The 26,005-nt window shown below is 35.9% G+C and overlaps 1 protein-coding gene and 1 long non-coding RNA gene across 6 annotated transcripts in view; one reads left to right on the top strand and one right to left on the bottom strand.

Moving 5' to 3' along the window:
- Ccser1 (coiled-coil serine-rich protein 1) overlaps positions 1-26,005 on the bottom strand; it is a 1,236,544-nt gene that overhangs the window by 516,159 nt on the left and 694,380 nt on the right. The gene's annotated exons all lie outside the window — the stretch shown is intronic.
- The window catches only part of LOC120102492 (uncharacterized), a 115,570-nt gene that overhangs the window by 57,204 nt on the left and 32,361 nt on the right, over positions 1-26,005 (top strand). The window contains exons 3-4 of one of the 2 annotated variants that reach the window (XR_005504165.2): positions 4,768-4,805; positions 7,378-7,468. This is a non-coding gene — a long non-coding RNA (uncharacterized LOC120102492). The remainder of the gene's footprint in view (positions 1-4,767; positions 4,806-7,377; positions 7,469-26,005) is intronic. The other variant, XR_010065809.1, reaches the window with a different exon arrangement.

Raw genomic sequence — 26,005 nt, 5'->3', positions numbered from 1 at the left:
AGGAACTCTGTAAGGCTTTATACACAATAGAGACAAAGGAGTTCACCTGCTCTGTGTTTTCACACAGAAAGTAAGGGGAGACACTAAATTGCAGAGGCCATTTTCTCAGTAGTTTTGAATAGAAGGTCACAGGGAATAGAGGACAAAAGAGAAGCCAGTGCTTTCTTAGAATCCAGAAAGCTATCTGATGGGCAGAAGCCCAATTTACAATTGCAGGCCGAAGAGTTCATTGAAATGAACATAGAAGGACTGGATCCTGTAAAGGATCAAAGACTGAACTGTTGGGAGTCCCATGCACTGTTACTAAACTAATGGTAAAATCAGCGCTACAAAAGCATTCCATTTTAGAAAGTTAAAAAAAAATGTGGACAGGTAGGGAAGCACCCTTATGGAAGCAAGGGGAAGGGAAAGGGGATGGGGGGTTATGAAGGAGAAACTGGGAATGGGGATAAAATTTGAAAAGTTAATAAATAAAATAACCAATAAAAATGAAAAATGACATATATACATAAATTTTAAAAAAGTCCTGATATCCAAGTTCACAGACAGATAGAGTACGGAGACATAAATAAGTCAAGAGAGAGAATTCAGTGAAAGGAAAGCAGAATGCCATTAAGGAGTAATGTGAATAAATATCCATTTAGTATGATGACTTTTGTCTGGTGTGGGAGGGTAAACAGCCATGATTATAGATATATTCTTGGATAAGAACTCAAAATGAGTGGCAGCCATGCAGTTACTACAGTAGGACGTCCCTAAAGACTCTTTGGAGACAGGAAAGGGAAGACCTCGGTCTTCATCCTTAAGGTCAGAACTATACTCCACTGCTCATGTGTAGGTCAAGCAGATCCCAGGGGCTGACATCATGTGTCTTCCTCAGTCACATCCCCATTGTATTTTGTGAGACAGACTACTCACTAGATATAGAATGCGTCAGTTAAAACTGTGGCTAGAGACTCCCAGGTCTGCACACCTGGATCTCTGGTCCCCCCACACACTGTCATGCCACAATTTTTATGTGTGCTTGAGACTCAAATCCATATTCTATGCAGCAGGCACATTAACCACAGAGCAATCTCCCCAGAGCCTGAACTAGGGATTTTCTATGTGGAATTAGTTTCTACTTCCTTTCCAATTAAATGTACAAGATTTTTAAAAATAAATATCAAATTTGATAAAAAATTACAAAATTCCTTCTTATCCTTGTACTGCCTTATGAAAGCAGAAAAATTATATGACTTTACCTATACTAATAACACAGAAACTTAAAATTCTACATAGTAATGTTAATGGTAATACTGTACTAACCTGAGGATACTTCATTGCCAGATTCTAAAACATGTGGCACAGTTCAATTAGAACATTTCCTCATTTGTGTAATTTCACCAGGATAGAGTTACTGACTTCTCTGGACCTTTCTTTATCAGAAATAAAGTTATTTATCCCTGTAGGAGACTATCCTGAGTCCTATGCCCTTGGTATAATGACATAGTACTCCTCCTCCTTCTTGTGTACACGCTACAGTTGCAATTGAACATGGTGAGTTTTGATTTCTAAGATAGAATGGTTACCTTAGTTACTGTTCTATTGCTTATAAGAGATATCATGACCAAGGTAACTCATCTAAAGGAAAGCATTTGATTGAGGGCTTGCTTACAGTTTTAGAGTGTTAATACATATTCATCATGGTGGGAAACAGAGAGGTATGGTATTAGAGAATTAGCTAAGAGCTTTACATCCTGATATGTAGGCAGTAGACAGAGATGGAGAGAGAGAGAGAGAGAGAGAGAGAGAGAGAGAGAGAGAGAGAGAGAGAGAGAGAGGAGAGAGAGACAGAGAGAGACAGAGAGAGACAGAGAGAGACAGAGACAGAGACAGAGAGAGACAGAGACAGAGACAGACAGAGACAGACAGAGACAGACAGAGACAGAAAGAGAATGAGCCTCATGTGGGCATTTGACAGCCTAGTGCTAGCAGCATATCTCCACCAACAAGGCCATATCTTTTAACTCTTCCTTAGCAGTTTCCATAAGTAGAGAACAAACATATAGTGTGTCTGTGCATGTTTTTTCATTCAAAATGCCACAGTGTCTTGAGAATTTCTAACTAGTCCATTTTTCTCTCAAGCCTCTCTCTTTATGCTGTAGTCAGTCCAAAAGATGCTTACTTCTCTCAGGCCTCTAGATCTGTCTCTTCAGCAAGAGGAAGCAAAACTTAAGAGGTTTCAAAAGTTGCTATTCATCTCTACTTTCATTAGGAAAACAGATTTTACTCTCTATGTCCTAGGCACTCATAGCTGCAGGTATATATTTTATGTATCTAAGAAAATGTATTCTAACATATTTGGGAAGTGTTTGTATATTTTTCTTTTGAAAATATCAACATGAAAGATGTTATAAGAGTAGGTTTTTGAGGAGAAGAGATGAAAAGGTATTGAAAGGGTAAAATGATTCTCAATCACAGTAGAGGTGATTAAGATGATGATGATGGTGGTGGTGGTGGTGGTGGTGGTGGTGGTGGTGGTGATGTTGATGATGAAGAGGAGGAAGAGGAGAAGGGGAGGAGGAGGGGGAGGAGGAGGAGGAGGAGGAGGAGGAGGAGGAGGAGGAGAAGAAGAAGAAGAAGAAGAAGAAGAAGAAGAAGAAGAAGAAGAAGAAGAAGAAGAAGAAGAAGAGCAGAAAGAGGAAGAAGAAAGAGAAAGAAGAAAAAAAGTAGTGAACATTACGAAACTAGAGATTACTAAAATGTGTGTCTATGGTGGTTTGAATGAAATTGCCCTCATAGACTCATAGGAAGTGACACAGGATAAGGAGATGTGACCTTGTTAGAGCAAGTGTGTTATTGGAGATGTGCTTTGAGGTTCAGAAGATCAAATCCGAACCAGCGGCTCTCTTTCTTTCTCTCTTGCTGTTTGCTGCTAATCTGAATGTAGAATCCCCAGCTTCCTTTTCAACATCATGCATTGCCTGTGTGCAACTATGCTTCCCACTGTAATGACAATAGGCTAAACTACTGGACTGCAAACAAATTTCATTTAAATATTTTCCCTCATAAGAGTTGTCATAATCATGGTCTCTCTTCACACTAATAAAACATTAAATCATTATCTAAATGTTTCAATATGTTTAATGTATTCAGGGGTAATGGTTTTGCTGCTTACTTAAGGCTGTCACAGTATTTATGCATAATTGTTTATGAATTATGCATTAAAATGAATTTTAGGACCCTCATAGTATCTAAAGAATTATATGGAAAGTTTTCAAGTCACTTCACAGAGATGATAATTATATTTTTCCCATCACGTCTGAAAAATAGCAAGTATTTGTAAAAATAAAAGCTATTCAATCCATGTTAGTTAGCATCAAGTGGAAATGGGGTGACAATTGGGGTACCCTTTCTGTTCTATACTTTAGGCATTCTTTCTATAGTTTTAAACTAATTGCTCTTCTAACTTGAATATATGTAAGCAAATGTCTAAGAAATATAAACAATTCTAGAGTTACAAACATGCTTTCATTTTAATTAAATATTATTAAATGAAATGCCATATCATATATTTCTATTTGCATTTGACAAAATATGGTTGACTTGTCCTTTCATATTCTAAGTTTGAGTTGTCTTACCTTCTGAATAGTCTTACAAATGTGAAGTTCTAAATATTTTAAGAGTATAGCAAGCAATAACTTAATACAATGAGAACAACTTCAGACATTGATATTGAAATCTGTACTCCAATTAACATTGTGCTCTTTAGTATGCTTAGGTGAAAGCAAAGATTATTATATTTTACAGGACTAAAAGCAAGCTTTTATTTAGAAAACTGATATCTAATATTAGTCAAGATTTTCTGATAAACATTTAAAATTATATTATTTCACATATAAAGATCAGTTTTAATAATAAACCATCTATACTAAAAATGATCATGGGAAGAAGTAACCTCACAAATAAGTACAGGTATCGTTTATGTGTAAAGTTTGTAGAATTTCTAAAATTTCCCCCTGTATAGCATGTCTTTTTTTAATATTTCAGCCCTTAAAATTAACTTTTTTCATGATGTTTATTTAAGGAACACAAAGTATAAGTTCTTTTGATACATAAATAGTAACTAATCACAATAGTGAATTATTTAAGGGTAAATATTTAAAATTCATGTTAAGGTTAGTTTCTTCTTACATTTTTAGCATGTTCTTAACTTTAATCCAACAAAGAAGAAAGAACTTGCTTGTATGCACTCAACTGTACTTGAGAGCAACAACATACATTTAAAATGAAAAATCAGCTTTTTTTGTCATTTTTGTATTTATACAAATTTGTTTAATGTAATAGTAAGATTTTATACTGAGAGAGATAGAGAAAGAGAGAGAGAGAGAGAGAGATCGATCTTCATTTAATCAGTATAGAATGAAGGCTACTCTGTAACATGAATTTTCTGCAAAAATCACAAAAACAAAAACAAGAAACAAAACCACAAAAAAAACCAAAAAAATTAACAAAGACCTTATTTGGAGTCTATAAGCTACAAAACATTAGCATCTACACCAACTCTTTAAATCACTAAGAATCTCTGAAGAATGTGTTTCCTCATCATTTTCACAGATAAAATCTGTGGTTTTTCTCCTCCCCAAATGTAAACATTCAGCATCAAATACACCCTTCTAGGCCCACATGAATATAATTTATTTTTTATTATAACAATGCAAATCATACAGTGAAAATTTAAGGCAAAAACATTTCATAAAAGTTTGTTTATGATGTTTTTTTCAGGATCACATGTAAAACAGATATGTGCTAATACCTTACAGGTATGTGAAGTGGATATGTACTAATACTTTAAAGGTGTGTGAAATAAATATGCCTTATACTTTAAGAGACGGTTCTATTTGCTTTGGCTTTGAGAGATGAAGGAATCTGAGCTTGTTTAAAAGTCAAAAATGGAATTTTGTACTCTGCCGTGGCTGCTTCTGGAAAAAGCACTTTGGAGATCTTAGCTGCCTAGCACTCAGAATACATTAATATATATCATTCCTAATATTACCAGAACTCAGCTATTCTAGAACATTCTAGAATAGAATGGGGACAGGTTTTGTAGTGGGAGTAAAATATGGAGTAAATAAAGGGCCTCTGACTTCAGAAGAATAACACACTATCCACAGAAAAGGCCATGTTATTTTTGCTTTTACCACTCAGTGCTTTTACTATTTGTTCCTGAGAAAGTTTTCTTTCATTATTATGTATATTAGTATATGCAAGCATTAATCTACATAAAAACAACAGATTTCTGGGATTTTGAAATAGCAATAACAATGGGATGTTTAACTCTAATCTCCATGTTCATCAGATATAAGAAAGTTTTTAAAACCCACAGAATGAAAAATTAAAGTTTTAGAAGAGATTTTCCTAAAAGACTATATTACCATAATTTAGGAGTGAAATCATGACATTTATCATTAAACTTGTGACTTGATGGACTTTTGGCCAGTGATTATATCTTTTTTTTTTTTTTTTTTTTTTTATTTTTTTTTTATTTTTTTTTTTATTAACTTGAGTATTTCTTATATACATTTCGAGTGTTATTCCCTTTCCCGGTTTCCGGGCAAACATCCCCCTCCCCCCTCCCCTTCCTTATGGGTGTTCCCCTCCCAACCCTCCCACCATTGCCGCCCTCCCCCCATAGACTAGTTCACTGGGGGTTCAGTCTTAGCAGGACCCAGGGCTTCCCCTTCCATTGGTGCTCTTACTAGGATATTCATTGCTACCTATGCGGTCAGAGTCCAGGGTCAGTCCATGTATAGTCTTTAGGTAGTGGCTTAGTCCCTGGAAGCTCTGGTTGCTTGGCATTGTTGTACTTTTGGGGTCTCGAGCCCCTTCAAGCTCTTCCAGTTCTTTCTCTGATTCCTTCAATAGGGGACCTATTCTCAGTTCAGTGGTTTGCTGCTGGCATTCGCCTCTGTATTTGCTGTATTCTGGCTGTGTCTCTCAGGAGCGATCTACATCCGGCTCCTGTCGGTCTGCACTTCTTTGCTTCATCCATCTAGTCCAATTGGGTGGCTGTATATGTATGGGCCAAATGTGGGACAGGCTCTGAATGGGTGTTCCTTCAGTCTCTGTTTATATCTTAAATTGGCTGCTTTAGACCTTAGTTCTTCAAAGAAGCAGCACTGATGAGCTCATATAGAGAGATTCTGGTGTCCCAGAAGTCCTGTACACATCAAAATGATGTCTTGCAATAGGAAGCACAGTAAGATCCAGGTAAGAGCCAGGGAACATGTATTTTACTTGCTGTAAATATTACTGAGTACATCTTCTCTGTGACCTTGGTCAATGTATTTATGTTCGCTGTGACTGTTCAACCTCTCTAAAATGATAATGGCCCACTGATAATGGCCTGATAATAACTTCTGTTGGATATTCTTTTATAAAGGTCTAGATATGTCATTAGAAAGATATTCTTCCCATGAATAGGAAACCCCATAGTCCTCCTCCCATCTCCATAGATACCCATGCAAAAATATCACAATACAGTGTTGTGAGAAATCCAGGGAGCAGCTTCCTCTGTCCAGGTGAATAATAAATCATCAGATGGAGGCTTCATGACACCTATGTGCCAGTGCTCACCAGTGGAAACATGCACAACTATGAGGAAATCCCAGATTTGTGATTCTCCCCAAATGTAGACACACATACTAATACTATATCAGATCCAGAATTGTGAAGGTCCTCTTTGTGGAAGTGGAGCTTCCACAAGGATTTATCCCATCTCTAATAAATCAAAGAACCAACATGAAATCAGGAGATGTAAGAACAATAATAACTCTGACTGGTTTCTATCCTACTTTAGTTAGAGCAGACGCATTGCAGGAGTACATTACACTTTATATCTATGGCCACGAAGAAAGGAAAAAAGAAGGAAAAAATAGGAAGTATGGGAGGGTTGGGAAAAGGAGGAAAGGGAGGATAGGAAGATAAAGAAAGGAAAGAGAAAATAAAACAAAAGAAAGAGAAGATCTTCTGCGGATACCTATGAGGTCCATTTGGTTTATGACATCAGTTAGCAACAGCATTTCTCTGTTCAGTTTTTGTCTGGATGTCCTATCTATTATAACAACAGATGTTTTTCAAAATTACATTTTAAAATGTTTTTCAATATATTCCAGGGTTCTTTATTATAATGATATCTATCTTTGCAATTTAAGAGATATATAATTATTAATCTCCTTAGAAATTTTAAAATTTAAAGATAATTCTACTGTTTTGCTGATAATGTAAAGAAATTGTGAAAAATAATTTAATGTACAATAGTTTTGAGAGAAAAAGGTATGTAAAATGGAATCAGTAAACATTTAATAATTACCTCATGCTCTCTTTATTCCATAGGTCATTTCTAGTCTGGGAAGACATGCATAATTTGGGTAAACGGAATTCCTGGAATCAAAATAGTACATTTTTGTTTTTTCCATCTTAAATGGTAAGTCAGAGTTGGTTCAAATGCAGAAATTTCAATTAAATGAAGTTTGTCCTTACTCATCATGATGAAAAAAAGTAGATGCATTGTCCTTTTCTCATTATTCTAAGCTTTTTTTCTAGATTTGAAGACTTAATATTTAGACATTCAAATTATTTGTAATTATTGGCTTTATAAAACTACTTAAATGTCAAGGAGGTCTTTAAATTGCACAAGAATGACAAATTTTTGGAAAATAATTGGATTAAATGGCAAAAGAATTTATAAGAGTTTCTATTAAATATAAGTGCTCATACTGGAATCCACTAACCTTTCTAATTTATATTGAGAAAAACATCCTGAAATACATACTTTCATTTTTTAAGACTTTAGTAATTTTAGGACAAGAATAAAATCACCTCTTGCAGGCTCTGTCCATGCTGTTAGTTTTCTTGAGTAAATTTTTAAAAGTCCAAATTCATATTCCATATCATTTTCTATAATATGACCCTTATCTAATGTTACCTCTAAAAATGCTTCTGTATAATAAATTTTACCTAAAAGTTGACACTTTAAATAAACAGGTATATAAAATGCAATTCAACACAAACACATAACTTTCACCTTTATATTGTACCATGATAATAATGATTCTAAAATTAAAACAAAAAGATTAAACAGAGAATAAAGCAAGTTTCAATTGTAATAAACAAACTTTTAGTTGGGACAGAAATATGTTGAATATATGCTCTTTTGGTAAAGAGAAGTCTGTGCTGGTAGAAATGCCTATCTAAGCTGAACTTTAGTATTCTGTTCTTAGTTGTCATCAATATCATTGGTATAGACATTCAAATGAATTACCATTAGTGTTTTATAAAATCACAACATATTTTTCAATACATCTCTCAAATTTTTCAAGGGGGATAATTTCTGAGTTGTTTAAGGAGAAGAAAAAATGCTTTTTCAGTTCCTACACTTGGATGTTTAAAAATATGTATATTAGGTTATAATCTCCACATACATGTATGTGAGAATAAAAAGTGTGCATGTATGTTTTAGTATTATGAGAGAAGAAGGAGAGAAAAGAGAAGGAGTAGAGTGAGAGTATGAATGTAGCAACAATACACATTAGGAAGACAAAACTCCAGGAACACTTATCACCATGTGATTTCCGTTTTGGGCTCATGTTTCTTGCATCATTGCAATAAATATGGTAAGAAACAAGAGTATCTTGAATAAGGATAAATTCTATAATGCTTTAACACTCAGTAGATAGTTTCTGTATGCTCATATCACAGAATTCATTAGGTTTTTAAAAGTTGCTTATAACTAAATATTTGATTGACAAGGACATAGAAAATTAAGTCCATAATTTCCAGTATAAAAATCAGTTCTAACTACCACCTACAAAGATTTTCTTTAATTTGTTACAAGAAATTTTACCCAAGTGTCATGTTTTTTGGTTTAATAAAAAAAAATGTGTGGTAACTCAAATATGCACCAAGGGAGTTACAGAAATTTCCAGCAATATGTCATACTACATGTAACAATGCCCAAGAGGAAAGCTGCTATGTGGATCCTAGTTATATGAGCATAAAAATTTACAAATATGATGTGACAATTATACTGTAATTCCCTTAATAGATTCCCACAAAGATTCAAGAGTGCTAACAAACAACAAGGATACTTTACTAAATCAAAAGCCATATGGCACATGAAAATAAATAACTTTCACTCTGTGTGATACCATGGGAATTGGTAAAAATGAATACAAATTCAAAGAAAATATTAGTCAAATATCTGATAAAGAACTAGTATGTAAAATACAAAAAATGTATCAGAATCCAATGGTAATTGCCTTATACCATCTAATTTGATATGGACAAATGACATGAACATTTTATTAATCAGAGAAAGCTATAAGTAAAAGCCATCATAAATGTTCAGTGTTTTTAGCTTCAAGAAAAATATGAATTAAATCCCAATACTGTATCAGCATACATGCTACAGAGTGGATAGAATCAGATTTGGAAACAGAACCAAAGCTGTTGATCTGAGGATGTTGAGAAACTGAATTATTCACATACTACTGGGGAATTCAAAGTGACTGGTACTCCTGAAGTCAGTATAAAATGCCTCCCAAACTAAGTGTGCACTTCCCAAAAAGGCCAGATACTTCTATCAGGTCTGCTCCTGCCCCTCCAGGTACATGTCTATATTCCTGTTCCCACAACTTGCAAATATATCACTTGCTGTACCTAGAAAATGTATGTTTTGTGGTTTGTATAGTGTTGTGAAATAAGAAAGTAAACTTGGTTAAGGCTAGCTCCACATTTGTTTTCAATAAGACATACAACATCAAGCAGGGGGCAGAAGAGCCTTAGTAAAAAACAATATGCAGATAAAATAGAAATGAAAAAGAAAAACCACAAAGATTTGAGGATGTTGAGCTGATGGGACTGAAGATGGGCAAGGACTCTATATGATAAAAGAATATGCATAGAACCTAGAGGATAGAGAAAACAGCAAGCTTACTCTCTTCTAGAACCTCCACAAGGCACATGTATCTATTCATGCTTTCACTTCAATCCCATTAAAGCTACAGCCTACAAAACTATAAAATAAAGTTTTACTTACTCTAGCACATGTTGTGTTTTAATACATATAAATAATAGATGACAAATACACCATACAACACAGTAGTTTCTTCTTGGGTTATTTTTCCAGGGTCACACAAACCACACAGCATCTTTATTTGTAGCTCAACAGTGGGGGCACAACAGTATCCTTCTGTAGTCAAGTCATAGGACAAATGTGGAGTTCCACTCAATAATAAAAGGAACAAAGTAATTAAAATATTGTGTTTCCTACATGAATTGTTTCAATTGGAAAATGTCAGTTTCAAAATGTAAGATTTCAGTCCTAAATATATATTTTATTATTTTCTTTACATTATTTCAGTTGTGTGTGTGTGTGTCTGTGTGTTTGTGTGTGTGTGTGTGTGTGTGTGTGTGTGTGTGTGTGTGTGTGTGTGTGTGTTGGAGGATGGCATGACATGGTGCACACGTGGTCAGAGGACAACTTGAGCAAACTGGTAATCTTATGCAGTGTGGATCTTGGGTCACTAGGTTTAACATTAAGTGTGTTTACCTGCTGAGTCATATTTATGACCCTCAAAATATTTTGAAGCGGCAAAATTAGTTGAATTTTTGTGGTAAGATCTCGATAAACCATTGAGGGAAATTCTACAGATAAAATAATTCAAGCTATATTCCAACTGATAAAAAAAATCATATTTTCACTGATTCAGTTTGTCATTTTCCTTTCCAGTACCCACTCTTTGAATTACCTTTGAAGAGATAGAAAGTCTTAAAGAAAAAGAAATAATTGGAATAAAAGCTAACCAAATTCTTAATAGTTCCACTGACTTTGGAAATTAATACTAAGTTATATAGAGTCAAAAATTGTTAAGATCCATCCCGTATACAGACACCAACCAAAATTCTATTGCGAGTGCCAAAAAGTGTTTGCTGACAGGAGCCAGGGACTAAACCATCAACTAAAGAGGAAACCATGGATGGAACCATGGCTGCAGCTGCATATGTAGCAGAGGATGGCCTTTTCAGACAGTAATGGGAAGAGAGGACCTTGGTCTTGGGAAGGCTCAATGTACCAGTGTAGGGAAATGCCAGGGTGGGGAGGCAGGAATGGGTGGCTGGGTGAGGGAGCACCTTCATAGAAGTAGGGGGAGGGAGGATGAAACTGGGACAAAGGATAACACTTGAAATGTCAATAAATAAAATACCCAAGAGAGAGAAAAAAAGGAAAGAAAAAGATAGTCCACAATGATATCAAGCAAAGTAGAGTTTGTGTAGCAGAAAGTTGGAAAGAATCTTGATCAATAATATCTCTTACTGTATGAATCATGTGTAACAACTCAGATATAAAGAAGAGTTGGCAAACTTTGTTAGAAAATTTGGTGTTAGTGCATGATTCTCATGACTGAAATGGCATAAATTAAAATAAAGCAGCTAAACAAAACCTTGATTAAAGCTCTCCTTTGCAGATAAATTTTTTTTCTTATTTATAACATGGATCAGAAGGCAAAAGGTCATTTCATCATTCTGATTTTGACCATTTATCATGCATCTATATTTAGAGATAAATTTGTCAAATGCTTCAAATTTGCCACATTGAAAATTTTCTGTAAAGGCATGGCCATGACATGTATTTTTCTTACAGCATTCAACATTTAAAAGACTAAGAGTGAGAAAAAATCTTAAATGCACATATCACTTTATTCTAAGGTCAAGCATAAGAGACTAAAAATTCACTAAAGATCTGTAATAAGCTTAACAATCTACTATCTGGTGCAAAGGAGGGTTACCATTTTAATTTGGCTTTCTGAATGTCAGGCCATCGAGAGTATAGTGTCCTTTCTAGCTGCATTTTTATCCTCTACACTTTTATTTAAGTTTATATTCATAAATAGTAATGTTAAACTATTTTTAACAATAAATCTCTATGTTCTACATGTTGGATATGAGAAAAATATTCCAAATCCAAGTTAGTTCTTATTTCTAAATGAGAACCATATTAATTAATAGAAACTTTAAATTATATGCTAATTTTTTACAACTTTAATTAAAAAATCTCCACAGGAATATGTAATTACTATGGACTATATTTTTTTCCACATAATTTTCACAAATCTCACAGAAGCCAACAAACACAAACAGAATACATATCTAAGGGCTGAATACCAATTTGCTGTGAATCCTTCTGGGCTAGTGATGAGCATATCATGAAAGCCTAAATAAATAATTTTAATTTTATACAGTAAACTCAACAAAATATCATTCGATTCTTCAGAAACTGTTCAAAAATATACAATGGCAACCTTGATCTTCCAATCAATTCTATCTCTGTCCTTAAAGGATATACTTAATTAGGATCTACTTAACTTTATGCACCTATAGAATAGAGATAATGAATATTCATTTTCCTTATAGGATATTTGAAGGAAGTCATTTAATAAAAAATATTTATGAATTGTCTTTATATCAAATCACTGAGTAGGAACTAAGTCAGGTGGCTTGTTCTGCTATGTGTTGGTAAGCACTAAAAAATGTTTGATAATAATACTATTAATAGTATCCATCAGGGGGTTGGCGATTTAGCTCAGTGGTAGAGCACTTGCCTAGCAAGCACAAGGCTCTGGGTTCAGTCCTCAGCTCCAACAAACAATAAAAAAGTATCCACAAGAAGAAAAATCCTAAATATACTGAATGGTGTGAAGGATAAATGCATTCTGTTATAAGAATATACATGTTGTGAATTTGATCTTCTTCATGTGGATTAATAAATATATCATCAAAAAAGTATCTATTGCAGCAATTTTAACAATAAGTACTAAGGCAAGCAACATACATAGTTGTCAATTTTTTTAAATAATCTGAAGATAACAATTGAAATCACATATAAAGGGAATACTTGTAAGCTGAGTATTTACAGTGAGAAGATTGAATATGGTGACCAGAAGACATTTATTAAAGGTGGTTTTCATGCTTTCCATTCCTGGTTGTCATCTCAACTCACTATATATTAGATGAATTGGTGACTTACTTCAAAATAACAAATTGAGTGGCCATGACTATATAATGGTGATCTGATGCCTATATACAATTTTAGATGCCATCTTTAGTTCTCTTCCTTCCTTTCTTATTACTTCCCTCCTCCCTCCTTCACTTTATTGGGAAATAGTTATATCTGGAACTTTATGTAGTGAATATTTATAAGTTGCCTTTATAGCCAGCAAGAAGTGCATATCCACACAAATAAAAGAATCTGAATTTTTCTAAGAATTGAAGTGATCATATAAGTTAACACCTCCTCAGCTGAGGCTCCGATAAACAGAGTTTGGGAGCTTATCTTGATTCTAACATAACAAGAACCGATGAAGCAATTAAACCATTTTGTACTTCTTGCCACCAAAAGGGACATCACACATATTCATATAATATTTTCTACACACACACACACACACACACACACACACACACACGCATATATATATACATATATATATATATATAATGCTAAGGTAGTTGTCATATGGCCACTCAGTAATAAGCAGTTAACACACTAAATAAAATTGATGATTAAATGGGAATATATGCCTGTAGATATGGAAATGTTGCATTATAATATTTATAATACAATGTAAAACATTTGTATAATGATGGCCCTAATTTTGAGTTTTCACACACCAGTGGAATTGCCTATTAGAATATTTGTTAAAGGTAAAGATTATGTTCATAATAGTGATGGTAACAAACACTATTGTGTACTAAATTGTAACAAGGTCCTATGGATAATCACCAAGATTTTGTGAAATTGTTTTGAAAATTTAGTCAATACATTGTTTATGCTTCACAAAATTTATTAATTTTCTTTCATGACGACTTCTTTTGTAGCTCCAGTGATTAACTAAAATGAAACTAAAAGTCACACATAACTGAGTTGTCTAAGGTCAGTTCAAATAGAAACTGACAAGAAGGAAGTTCACAATACTCTGGAGTACAGGATAGACAACACAAGTGGGTTGTTGTGTTTTGTTGTTACAACAGGTATTGAAAGACAAATGCTAATACATGCTTCAGATTTTTCTGTTAAATTTTCAGTGGTTACTGCAACAGAAATAATTTAAATGGTAGCAGGACCTAAGTAAGGCCAGGTTACAGTTAGTAGAAGGACAGAAGTGGTAACAATGTGAAGCCCAGTTGTTTTATATTCTAATCTAAATGAAACAGAGAGGATAGGGTAAAACTGACACTGCAGTGCTGTGGTGGGCAAAATGGCAATCTATAAGACAGTATATTGAAATCTGAAACTGTCAAAACTGCGAATATGACAAATCTGAAAATATGGTGTTTAAAATACAATCATGATGAAATGAGGTCATGCCAAATAAAAATGGAAACTAGTCCTGTGTAGATGCTGTCCTAGGAGAAAGTCAAAGCAGAAAGTAGAGAGCTAACTGATGATAAAGAAGTGCAGGAGAAAGACATTCTCAGGAGACACAGCAAGGATTATTTTGGGGAAGCTATAGGCTTGAAACCAAAGAAAAGACTCTTTTGAGCTCTAGAAGGAGTATGGCCTATTGGGCTCTGCTTCAGAATTCTAAGCCCCCAGTCTCATAATAGTGTCCATTGTTTTAAGCCGTCTAGATGTTGGGTGGCATGTTGTTAACTTTAAATGACATTCTGTAGGAGGTAATAAAAAAGGAAAAAGAAAACACATTAGTCTTTGAATAGTATTAGTATAAGAATATTTTCTCAACAAGGAAACACTTAGGATGCTGAGGCTCCTATTGAGAAGGTAAAAAAAATGATGTAAGTGGCAAGTCCTGTATGGCCATGTAGAAGGGATTGAGTGTCACAGTTCCATTCCCTAGAACATGGCTTACAGAGCATGAGCCTCCAAAAGGGTTAACATTTTCTAGGCATAAGACTTGTTTATACATTTTATTTATGTTCTTACTTTGGGGGAATGTCATCTCTGACAAGGTTAAATACTCCATGATAATTAGGGACAGCGCAACTCTGGACAGCAAATGTGTGTCTAATGTCCTCAGCATAAAAGGTAAATGTGACCTTCAAGATAGTCCTTAAGTCTGTAGGAAAGGACTCTGAAAACATGAATTCAAGAATATATAACTTCTCAACTATGTGAAAATATGTGGATGTAATCTTATTTATATGGGCACTTCATGAACCTAAAAGAATAGAGGCAAAGATTAGGCTTTGGTCTGCAAGAGAGCTACTCAGAAAGAAGTGCTAGGAAAGCAAATGCAGCTTGTTAGATATTTTTTCCTAGCAGGATTTCTGACTTTGGTCAGAAACTTGAAATTTTTTTCTAGTAGTTTTCCTGATTTTGGTTCATAGAGATGTCAGATTTTTTTTTTCAGGCAAGTGAAAGCTGTCTCCAGAAAGAGCTATCTAGAATAGAAAGCTATCTCAAGCAAAAATCTACCTTAAGCAGACTATAGAGTCAAGAACTATCTAGATAAGAACAGAAGGCTGTCAGTATATATCCCACAATTGATTTCAAGTCATTCTTTTCACTGTTCCAAAACACCCCTTCCTCAGGATCCAAGATGATGCTAGTCCTTGGAAAAGGGCAAAGGAAAGATTAAGATCAGAGCTTAATGTATATGTCTCACTGCCTGGCACAACTACCAAGAGAGCTGGTTGGCCAGGTGACTCTAAGACCCCAATCCAAGGTAAGCATCTATGAGCTCTGAGAGAGGTACCTGGTATTTAGCTTTGAGATCTTTGAGATCTCATTGTACTACAATTCAAGAAATGCTAACAGAGTATAGGTAGGAAGAGGATATAGATTTGGAATTTGCAATTTTAAAATTCCACTAGTTATTTCAGCTGCAAAGTCAATCAATCCCAGGTTGGCCTTTGGCCAGTAATTTTTTTGTTCTTTAGTCATGTCCAACTGTTCTTAAATTTATATATGTAGAGGTGGTAAATAGCCTTTAACAATCTGCTAACAGAAGATGTACAATGTACTTCTGTAAATTTTAGCTTCATTAGAAAGAACAATTTTACGCCTAGAACTGTACACCCATACTCAGGAGGCTGGATATGGAAGGTCACAGTGTCTTACAGAAAAGTCTGGATGCTATAATGAGGATGAGGTCAACTTGGTCCACATTGTGAGGTTGTCAATCGAGAGTGTGGAGGCAGAGATAGAGGGGGGAGGAAGGAAGGGGAGGAAAAGAGATAGAGGGAAAGGTGAGAAGAGGAGAAAAGGGGGAGGGAAAGAGAGAGGGAGGAAGGGATAAAGAGACAGAGACAAAGAAAGACAGACACACAGTAATCTATATGAAGTATACTGTACTTGAAATTAATGAGACCCTTTTCTGCCCATAGGCACAGAAGGAGCTATAATTGCTGGCCACTCCCCCTGATTCTCTAAGCAGAGCAACATATACATTTAGATACCATTTTCAGAAACAGTCTTCAGGGAGTATTCACTAAATCTTCTAAGCAACTTCAAGGTCTGATAAAGCAACCAGGAGTGCTAATGAACTCCTCAGAAACATTAATGACTGGCAGTATGCAGAGCTATGATAGATAAAAGAAAGGGAGTCTCTATGTCATGATCAAATTGAGGCTGAAACATTGTTTTACTATGTATATCATATTCTATGAAGTTCATATATTACTCTCTGGTAGATTTTGACCCAAGGAGTGCTGTTCATACCTGTGTGGTGCAGAGCCTATAGCTGTCTCAAGATGGGGTTCTCTCCACTTGTGGGTACAATGTAAATTCTATTGCAGGGAATTGTTTCATTTTTAAAGAGGAATAAAATATTTACTTAGCATCAATCACTTATGACACCTAAGGCTAAATATCATAAAGCCAAGCAGTCTCCACAATGCATAAAGAACATCTGCTTTGCCAGGGCTTAGGGAAAAGGAAATAGCTCTGATTTATGCTATCCATTTGAAACTGCTAGTCATTCCTGCTAGCTTTCAAATGTGTATCTCATTATCATCATTACGATGTCTTTATTTTACCTTTAGATTAGAAATCCTCAGTCATTCACTCTTTCCAAGTAGAATTAAGAGTTTTACATTGACAATGCAAATGGCTATTTCCTCCAGCTTTTCAAATTTCTGGGCAGAAATGAATAGGCAATATTTTTATTGGATATTTTATTTATTTACATTTCAAACGTTATACTCCTTCCCGGTTTTCCCTCCGGAAACCCCCTATCCCAACCTCCCTCCCCCTGCTTCTTTGAGGGTGCTTCTCATAGAAGCATCCACCCACTGCTGCCTCCCTGCCCTGGCATTCCCCTACTCGGGAGCATCCAGCCTACACAGGCCCCAGGGTCTCTCCTTCCATTGATGCCCAACAAGAACATCCTCTGCTACAAACGCAGCTGGAGCTATGGGTCTCTCTTCTTGTGTACTCTGTGGTTGGTGGTCTAGTCCTTGGGAGCTCTGGAGTATCTGGTTGATTGATATTGTTGTTCTTCCTATGGGGTTGCAAACCCCTTCAGCTCCTTCAGTCCTTACCCTAACTCTTTCATTGGGGAACCTGTGCTTAGTCCAATGACTGGCTGTGAGCATCCACCTCTGTATTTGTCAGGCTCTGACAGAACCTCTCAGTAGACAGCTACATCAGGCTCCTGTCTGCAAGCACTTCTTGGCATCACAAAAGTGTCTGGGTTTGGTGTCTGTATATGGAATAGAACCACAGGTGGGGCAGTCGCCTTTCTTTCAGTCTCTGTTCCACACTTTGTCCCCATATTTTCTTTAGACAGGAGCCATTCTGTGTTAAAAGTTTGTAGATGATTGGGTGCCCCCATCTCCCAACCGGGGCCTTGGCTAATATCTGGATATGGTCTCTACACGTTCTCCCTCCCTTTTGCTGGGCATTTCACCTAATGTCATCCCAGTTGGGTCCTAGCAGCCTCTCGCTTTCCTGCAATCTGAGACTTGCTGGTGGCTATGCCCAATTCTCCATTCCCCATTGCTACACACTTTTGTTCAAATCCCTGCCCCTCTGTATATCATCCAAGTCTCCTCCCGTACCGATCCTGTCCCCACCCCCCATTTCCACCTTCCCCTTCCACTCTTCTTTCCAAGTCCTTCCCACTCTCTACCTTCCATGAGTATTTTGCTTTTGCTTCTACAATGGACTGAAGCAAGCACCCACACATAGGTCTTCCTTCTCCTTGAGCGTCATGTACTCTGTGAACTGTATCTTAAGTATTTTGAGATTTTTGGGCTAATATCCGCTTATCAGTAAGTGCATAACATGTTTGTTCTTTTATGACTTGGTTGCCTCAATTAGGAAGATATTTTCTAGTTCCCTCCATTTCCCTAACAATTTCATGAAGTCATTTTTAACAGCTGAGTAGTATTCCACTGCATAAATGTACCACATTTTCTGTATCCATTCGTCTGTTGAAGGACATCTGGGTTCTTTCCAGCTTCTGACTCTTATAAATAAGGCTGTTATGAGATCTTTATCATGTTTATATGTTAATCAGATAATTCAATGTAAAGTACACTTATATATTTTTATTTCTTATGAGCTTCCTTTCACAATTGTCAGCTCTACACCTAGACAACTTGAAGGAAGGCTCCCAAACTTGTGAGATACTATGTAGACTGAGATTAGCCTTTGTGAGTGTTTTGTTATAATCAATTATCTTGATTGCATTGGTTGATGTGGGAAGACCCATCTTGATTCTTCCAGTATGGTGATACTGAATAAGGGAATCCTGAAGTCCTGCAATGTCCAAGCAGAACACTAGGAAGGACCCTGCCCCTGCTCTTTTCCTGATTATAGAGATGATGGTATCAGCACCCTCATGTTTCTGTCTCCATAACTTATCTAATATGATTCACTGTAACCTGTCAGCAAACCACTGAACTGAGAATAGGACCCCCGTTGAAGGAATCAGAGAAAGAACTGGAAGATCTTGAAGGGGCTCGAGACCCCATATGTACAACAATGCTAAGCAACCAGAGCTTCCAGGGACTAAGCCACTACCTAAAGACTATACATGGACTGACCCTGGACTCTGACCTCATAGGTAGCAATGAATATCCTAGTAAGAGCACCAGTGGAAGGAGAAGCCCTGGGTCCTGCTAAGACTGAACCCCCAGTGAACTAGACTGGTGGGGGGAGGGCGGCAATGGGGGGAGGGTCGGGAGGGGAACATCCATAAGGAAGGGGAGGGGGGAGGGGGATGTTTGCCCGGATACCAGGAAAGGGAATAACACTCGAAATGTATATAAGAAATACTCAAGTTAATAAAAAAAATGTAACCTGAAATTCTAAACAGAAAGTTTTCCAATTTCCTTATGTTGCTTTTGTCAGGGTATTTTAATACAGCAATAGGAAAAGAAACTAAGAGAATTACAATTTCTCAGTAACTAAAAGTTTCACAACAGGTATGCTTAAGCATATTCTTGGTGAAACAGGGAAAACGGAAAGGCCTGTATACTCACAATGAGAGCCAAAGATTCTTGTGTATTGTCAGGTATAAAGCAGTCTCTTGAAGCCATAACAGTGTGTCTTGATTATAGGCATAATTCACAGCCTAGAAATTTCAAAATGGTCCTTAAAGCTACTAGCAAAACAGTTTGAACACATAGGACACCTGTACAGAACCTTTACCATGAATTGTTAAGTGGAAGTCTTGGTGAGTCTAGGATGTGCATTATTATAACTTACTCCAATACTTTGTTTCCTTTTCTATTGAAGAGCTGGGTATAGCAATAGCTGATGACCAATTCCTTTAAGGAAAGATTAAAACAACATACATTGTTGACATCTGCCAGATATTGTAGAGAATCTCATTATATTAATTGATTGTAATACCTTCTGGTTTAACATTTGTCAAAGCTTAAAAGTATCAGCAACAAATAGAAATACATGAGACTTTCATTAGGGATAAAAAATCAGTCTTATTTTAAATATTTATGATTTACATTGCTTAGAACAAATATGAAATGTAAGTTTGACTGGCAACCTTACCATAATGTAGTAACATAAATTTCAGAAATGTCACTTACCATGTTCCAACATCAGATAAGAATATGGCAGATATTACAAGCAATAACTTGGTGTTTTAATATAATCAAAACTTTCCCCTGGCATTTCAGAAAGATATAACTCTTGTGGAAGCCAGAAATGCAGGTTAAGAAAAAAACAGGATTATATTAGTTCAACTAACAAAAATGTCAAGAAAATATTTCTGTTTTTCTCTTTTATATGCTACAAAAATATGAATTATTCCTGATTTTATGTAAAATAAAATTCTACTAATATCTAATACAATATCTTGAAAACATTATGTTTATGGACCTAGTCAAAAGTCTGTGCTTTTATAAATTATGTTCAAGACCAGAGCTTGAGATAAACAAAATTCAGGTTAAATTTATATAATAAAGTGTAAATTTTACAAAAAACAATAAAAATAAACAACCTAACAAGTATAGCATCTATTAGTATGAATGTCTCAATATAAACTGGATGTTTTGGGGAAGTTGGCCAACATTTGAACAGCTCGAAATCATACAATAAGTTAGCTTTTAATCAGAATTTAATCAGAAAATACACAATGTTCCACTGGGATCCAGAAAGAGAACATGAAGTGAAACCCAACAAGCAGAGGAAAGTCTCCAACAATATCAAATGTGAAAACAGTTTACCTTGAGCTTATAGTAAGCTGTAAAATATTCATGAGGAGAATAAAATACCTCAGGTAAATGCTGTGAAAGGGCTGTGCACATATTAAAGGAAAGGGGCAGACAGAGATCTGAGGGCTAGATAATAAATAAAGACAAAATGCCAAATTTCACTATGACTTGCTAAGGAGTCATAATATAAAACCCATCATTTCCCTGGCAACTTACCTAACCTTAAATTTTCTTTGCACCACTCATGCACAAATATATCCCCCTAGCTACAGCCACAAACTGATGTACCACCCTGCTCTGCAGACAACATGGACCCATGTGGTATTCAACTCACCCGTTCACTTCTTTGAAATCCTTTCTTATTTTCTGCCCTAAAGCCAGCTTGTGGTTAACTAAAGAAACTCAAATCCTGTATAACTGTCACTTAATTGGTTCTGCCACTGTGGGTGATCTCCCTGAGTTATCTAACAAATTCTCTGGAGTAGTTTTAGGCTCTGAGGAATAGTAAATATAATAATATGGTAATTTTTCATTTTCATTTTCTTATTTAAATGTAATTAATTTCCCAAGTTCAACAGTTATGAGATCTTCAACCACAAGGTTTATCCTAGTGACCTCTTAGATTTGATGGTCTCCTTGTCTCGACCCATATGTCTTGGTCATTCCTTCAGTTCCACTCTCTGTATCAATAGATCTCAGACTAACTAGACTCAAACTTGCAGAAAATCTTTCCATCTATAAGACCCTCACTTGTTTATATTACAGGCATGAGCCAACACTCCAGGCTCAGTTTAGCTTATATTATGTAAATTACCTGAAATAATATATTTTTATGATAAGCAATACATACATATTCAAATATATGACTGATCACTTGATGGTTTGTATTGTTAATCTAAAGATGTCATGGCAGTTAGAGGATGGCAGATGGGCTGCAGAGCTCAGGGCAGCAAAAAAATATTTAAGACAGTCTGTCTACTATGCTGAAACTGCTTTCCAATTAGTTTTGAATTGTTAATTATTGTCTGACTACCTATATTAGCTCTTATGATTGTGGGAGTCTGGCATATATACTTTGGGGTTATGGATACCCATATTTAAGACAGGTAAAATGAGTGCAGTCATTTTATCTTCTTCTTAATTCTACCTGGTGCTATTTATTGTTTCTATGACTGTGACGCAACTACGCAACCGTGAGTAAGTTTGTGAGAAAGAGCATTATTTTGCTTACACTTTCTCATAACCGTTCATCACTGATAGAAGTCAAGACAAGAATTCAAGCATGGCAGGAATATGGAGGCGGGAGCTGGTACAAAGGCCATTGATGACTGCTGCTTATTAATTTGCTCCTCCTGACTTGCTCTTTCTTATAAAACCTAGGACTACCAGCCAAGGGATGACACTACTCACGATGAGCTGGTCCTTCTGCAGTAAATCGTTATGAAAATGCCCTACAGGTTTGCTTGCTTACAGCCCAATAATTTGAAGGCATTTTTTCAATTGACATTCCCTCCTCTTAGATGACTTTAGCTTATGTGAAATTAGCATACAAATAACACAAACACATACACACACGCACAAACACACACACATACACACATACACACACATGGACACATAAACACACACATACACACATACATGCATACACACACATACACACAGACACACACACATGTATATACCCACATACACACATACACACACATACACACAGAGACACACACACATGTACATACCCACACATACACACACACACACACACTCACATATACACACATATCATTATATTTCTAACAACTATTTTGAGACCTCAGTCTGTATTTTTCCATGCTGATTTTATATTTTTCATTAAGAACATTCTGGTTCATTTAAGCAAATCCATTTACCCCACCCTACAATAAGTTGTGCAAGCACATATTCGCAAAGTCATCTTTTAGTGATGCTCTCCTGTGATGCATTACTTTGGAAGCTGAGGGTTTTTTCTATGGATTCATAATCAAGTAGTAACCTAGAAAGATCCCACTGGCTCTTACAGATCCTACATGTGTAGTATAGCATCAGAAGAAGAGTTTTTGATATGTTAACCTGAAATCATGTTACTTTACAAAACTTTTTTAAGACAACTTAGATTTTCATCCTATGGATTCAAAATGAATTAATGAGACACTTTGTTCCTTAGACTTAAATAAACTCTCATAAGTAGGGAACTTGGTACACAGTAGTTTTCCAAAGAGAACATCCAAGGACACATGCCATGTGAACAGCTTAAATAATAGAAAATGTCCAGTGCATCCTAACAACAGTAATTCTTCTCCAGTACATGTTCTGTTTTAATTCAACTGTTTAGTACTTGTTCATTTATTCATTACTCCAAACAACATGGGATTTCATTATGAGCAAGGCATTGTGCCCAATACTGTCAGTTATTCTGAAGAGTGTAATAATGACTACCTCGACACTCTTGCTGATACAGGGGAAAAAAGAAGACAGTATTTCATCAACCTGAATTAGTTGTAATCTCCCAAGGAGACTAGCATTTAAAGAGCTATATAAACAATAAGCAGTTGTGTGCCAAACTCTGTGGTACGGAATAAATGAGTATTATAGACTGACTCCTGAAGAGTCACACGGTGGAAGAACAAGTCGCTCCAGAGAAAAATGTCTTAGTGTTTAATTTTACTAGCTAGCATTATAGTCAAAGGCTGTGAGGAGAGAATGTCAAAAATACCCAAACAGTTTTTAATCCTTCCCCTGGAGAGGTTTTCTTTGTTGTTTATGTTGCCTCTGTTGTCTGTTTTAGATATTCAATATTTGTTCTTTAAATACCTATGGTTTATTAGTTTTCCCTGACTCTTCCAAAGCTACAGTACATTAGGCTCCCTCCTTGGGCTCTGTATGGTAAGTAAACAATAAGAAAATAGGACACTTCATTTATTTCAAAAATAAACACTCCTGAAATGATTGTTAGGGTTTAAATGAAAATGTTCCACATAGGCTCATAAGGAGTGGCACTATTAGAAAGTATGGCCTTGGAGGAAGTGTGACACCACAAGGAAATCTGAGATTTCAATTTCCAAATGAGATGTCAGGTCTTCCCACTGCCTTTGAATCTGGGTGTAAAAGTCTGCTACCTCCTGTACCGTGTCTGCCTGTGTGCCACCATGCTCCCTGTCTGATGATAATGGACTACGCTTCTGAACCTGTAAGGAAGCCCCATTAAGTGTTTTGCTTATAAGAGTAGCTGTGATCATGACGTCTCTTCAGAGTAATAATATCTTAACTAAGATAGTGTTCGATAACATCTAGGCAGACGATCACAGAATCTCAACGATATATTTGGCAAGTCACATAACTCTTTCTCTTCTCAAATGATTTATAGTGTTAGTACAAAAATAGGTTATTAGTATGGAAAATACCAGATCTTGTCTGGGGAGTGGATATAGAGACATTTGTAGACATGAGAGAATGATGTATACATGATCATTGAAAATATCATGAGACACCTGTTACTGAAAATTTAGCACTGTATTGGATTATATTTATCCACATGAAAGAAAATGCATTTCTAACAGGCCTATTTGTTCTTTAGGGTATATTTTTAATGGGCTCCCTACTGTTAGGAGGTTATGGTAATGATTCATGGAAGATTGTTCTGGGCCCCAGTGCTGGAGGCAGTGTGGAAAGAATATGCAAGGCATAACTCATGCTGTTGACTGGTGAAAGGACCTAAGGAGAGGGAGACAGATTGAGGTCATGAAAAACCTGAGGAAATGCACTTATATATATTTCCTTAATCGGGGATTTGTCCTTAGCCTAAAGGCCTAGTGAGTGTGAAGTCATCAGGTTATCTCCAGGGGGGTTCGTTTTGACTGGCTGAAGGGTCTCAAGCCTCAGAACCATCCCAGTAGTCTCATCACATATCTTTCATGCTCTCTTCAGTTTGTAGGTTCAAAGCAAAGGTCTTCTTTTCTCCTAAGGGAACACTTGTAATCTAGGTTTTATCTCATTTCTTGTAGCAGGATCTCTGGTTCCCAACGTTTCAAGCCATTGTCATTTTCAAGACTTTTATTTTTGTTAGTGCTGGTGGTCAACTATGTATGTGCATGTGTGTGCATGTATGTGAGCATGTGTGATGTTGTCATTTACTTATTAAAATGTTGAAGGAGGAAATATCACAATGTATTGGGCAGCTTGATCTTAATGTGGGTCCCCCAACAACTGCAGCAGGGGCTTAATCCAATCATTTGTGGTACTTTAATGCACCAACATAAAATTTGCAAGGCAGTCATTTTTAGTAATATTTGTTTTAAGTATGAAGATACATCTCCTACAGCAAGTTTAATTGCTGAAAGGAAAGGAGAGCGATAGGGCCTGGATCAAACCTAGTTACTTTAATTCATCAGTTTGGAGACTGTCAATAAATCTGATTACTTCTCAGAGGCTTCATTAGTGATCTTATGAGAGTGCCCTAGGTATTGAGTCACTAATAAGATTCTATCATCCTATAGTTTGCTAAGATTTCTTCTTTGGTGTATCTCACTAATTTTAAAACACCTATTCCTTCCCAGCTCAGGTTGATAATATCTTTAACCCAGATTTTTCATTATAACTAATTTCTCTGTCAGATGTAAGTAACTATCTTTAATTCAAGTGTTTGTTGCTTGATCAAACTTATGTTATAGAGTCTTCTAAGTATTTGGAATTTGTCTGTGAATAAATCATTGCTCTTGTTTTATTTCCACTTATATTTATATGGCTATTTCTTTCTCCCTTCTCCTAGTCTCCAACCACAAACATCGTGTGTGCAATCTTTGAACTATGTCAAATGTCATTTCACATTGACAGTGTAAATTCATAGATTGACAGTATAGAACCACTTATTATTATGTACCAACCTAATATTAATTTGAAAAAGTGAAAAATATAAATTATTTGGTGATTTTATACAAGTATGAATGATGGTTGCTTGGATTTTCTTTTAAAAACATCCTAACCAATGCTCACTTGGAAATATCATTTGAGAATGAGAACTGAGAAAAGAGAGGATAATGAAACAGGATGAATGGGGAGTGTTGTTATTATAAACATTACTAATCTGGACAGTTAATGCGGAACCCATCAGGAAATGCTAGAAGCCAGTGTTTTCAGCTGACGGCTTTGGTAGCTGGATGTTTGTGCAACTTTAGTGAGTATTTGCTTGAGCTCTTCCCTAGGTGGGGGTTTCCTCTCTGGCACTTCAAACCTACCTTTAGCAGTCTGTGAAAGGTGAGGGCTGATTCCCTACAAACATGGAAAGGATAGTTTATCAGCAGAGGAT

Source organism: Rattus norvegicus, chromosome 4 (assembly GCF_036323735.1).
Source record: "Rattus norvegicus strain BN/NHsdMcwi chromosome 4, GRCr8, whole genome shotgun sequence".
Lineage (NCBI taxonomy): Eukaryota > Metazoa > Chordata > Mammalia > Rodentia > Muridae > Rattus > Rattus norvegicus.
This window is presented reverse-complemented; position numbering and strand designations above follow the sequence as displayed.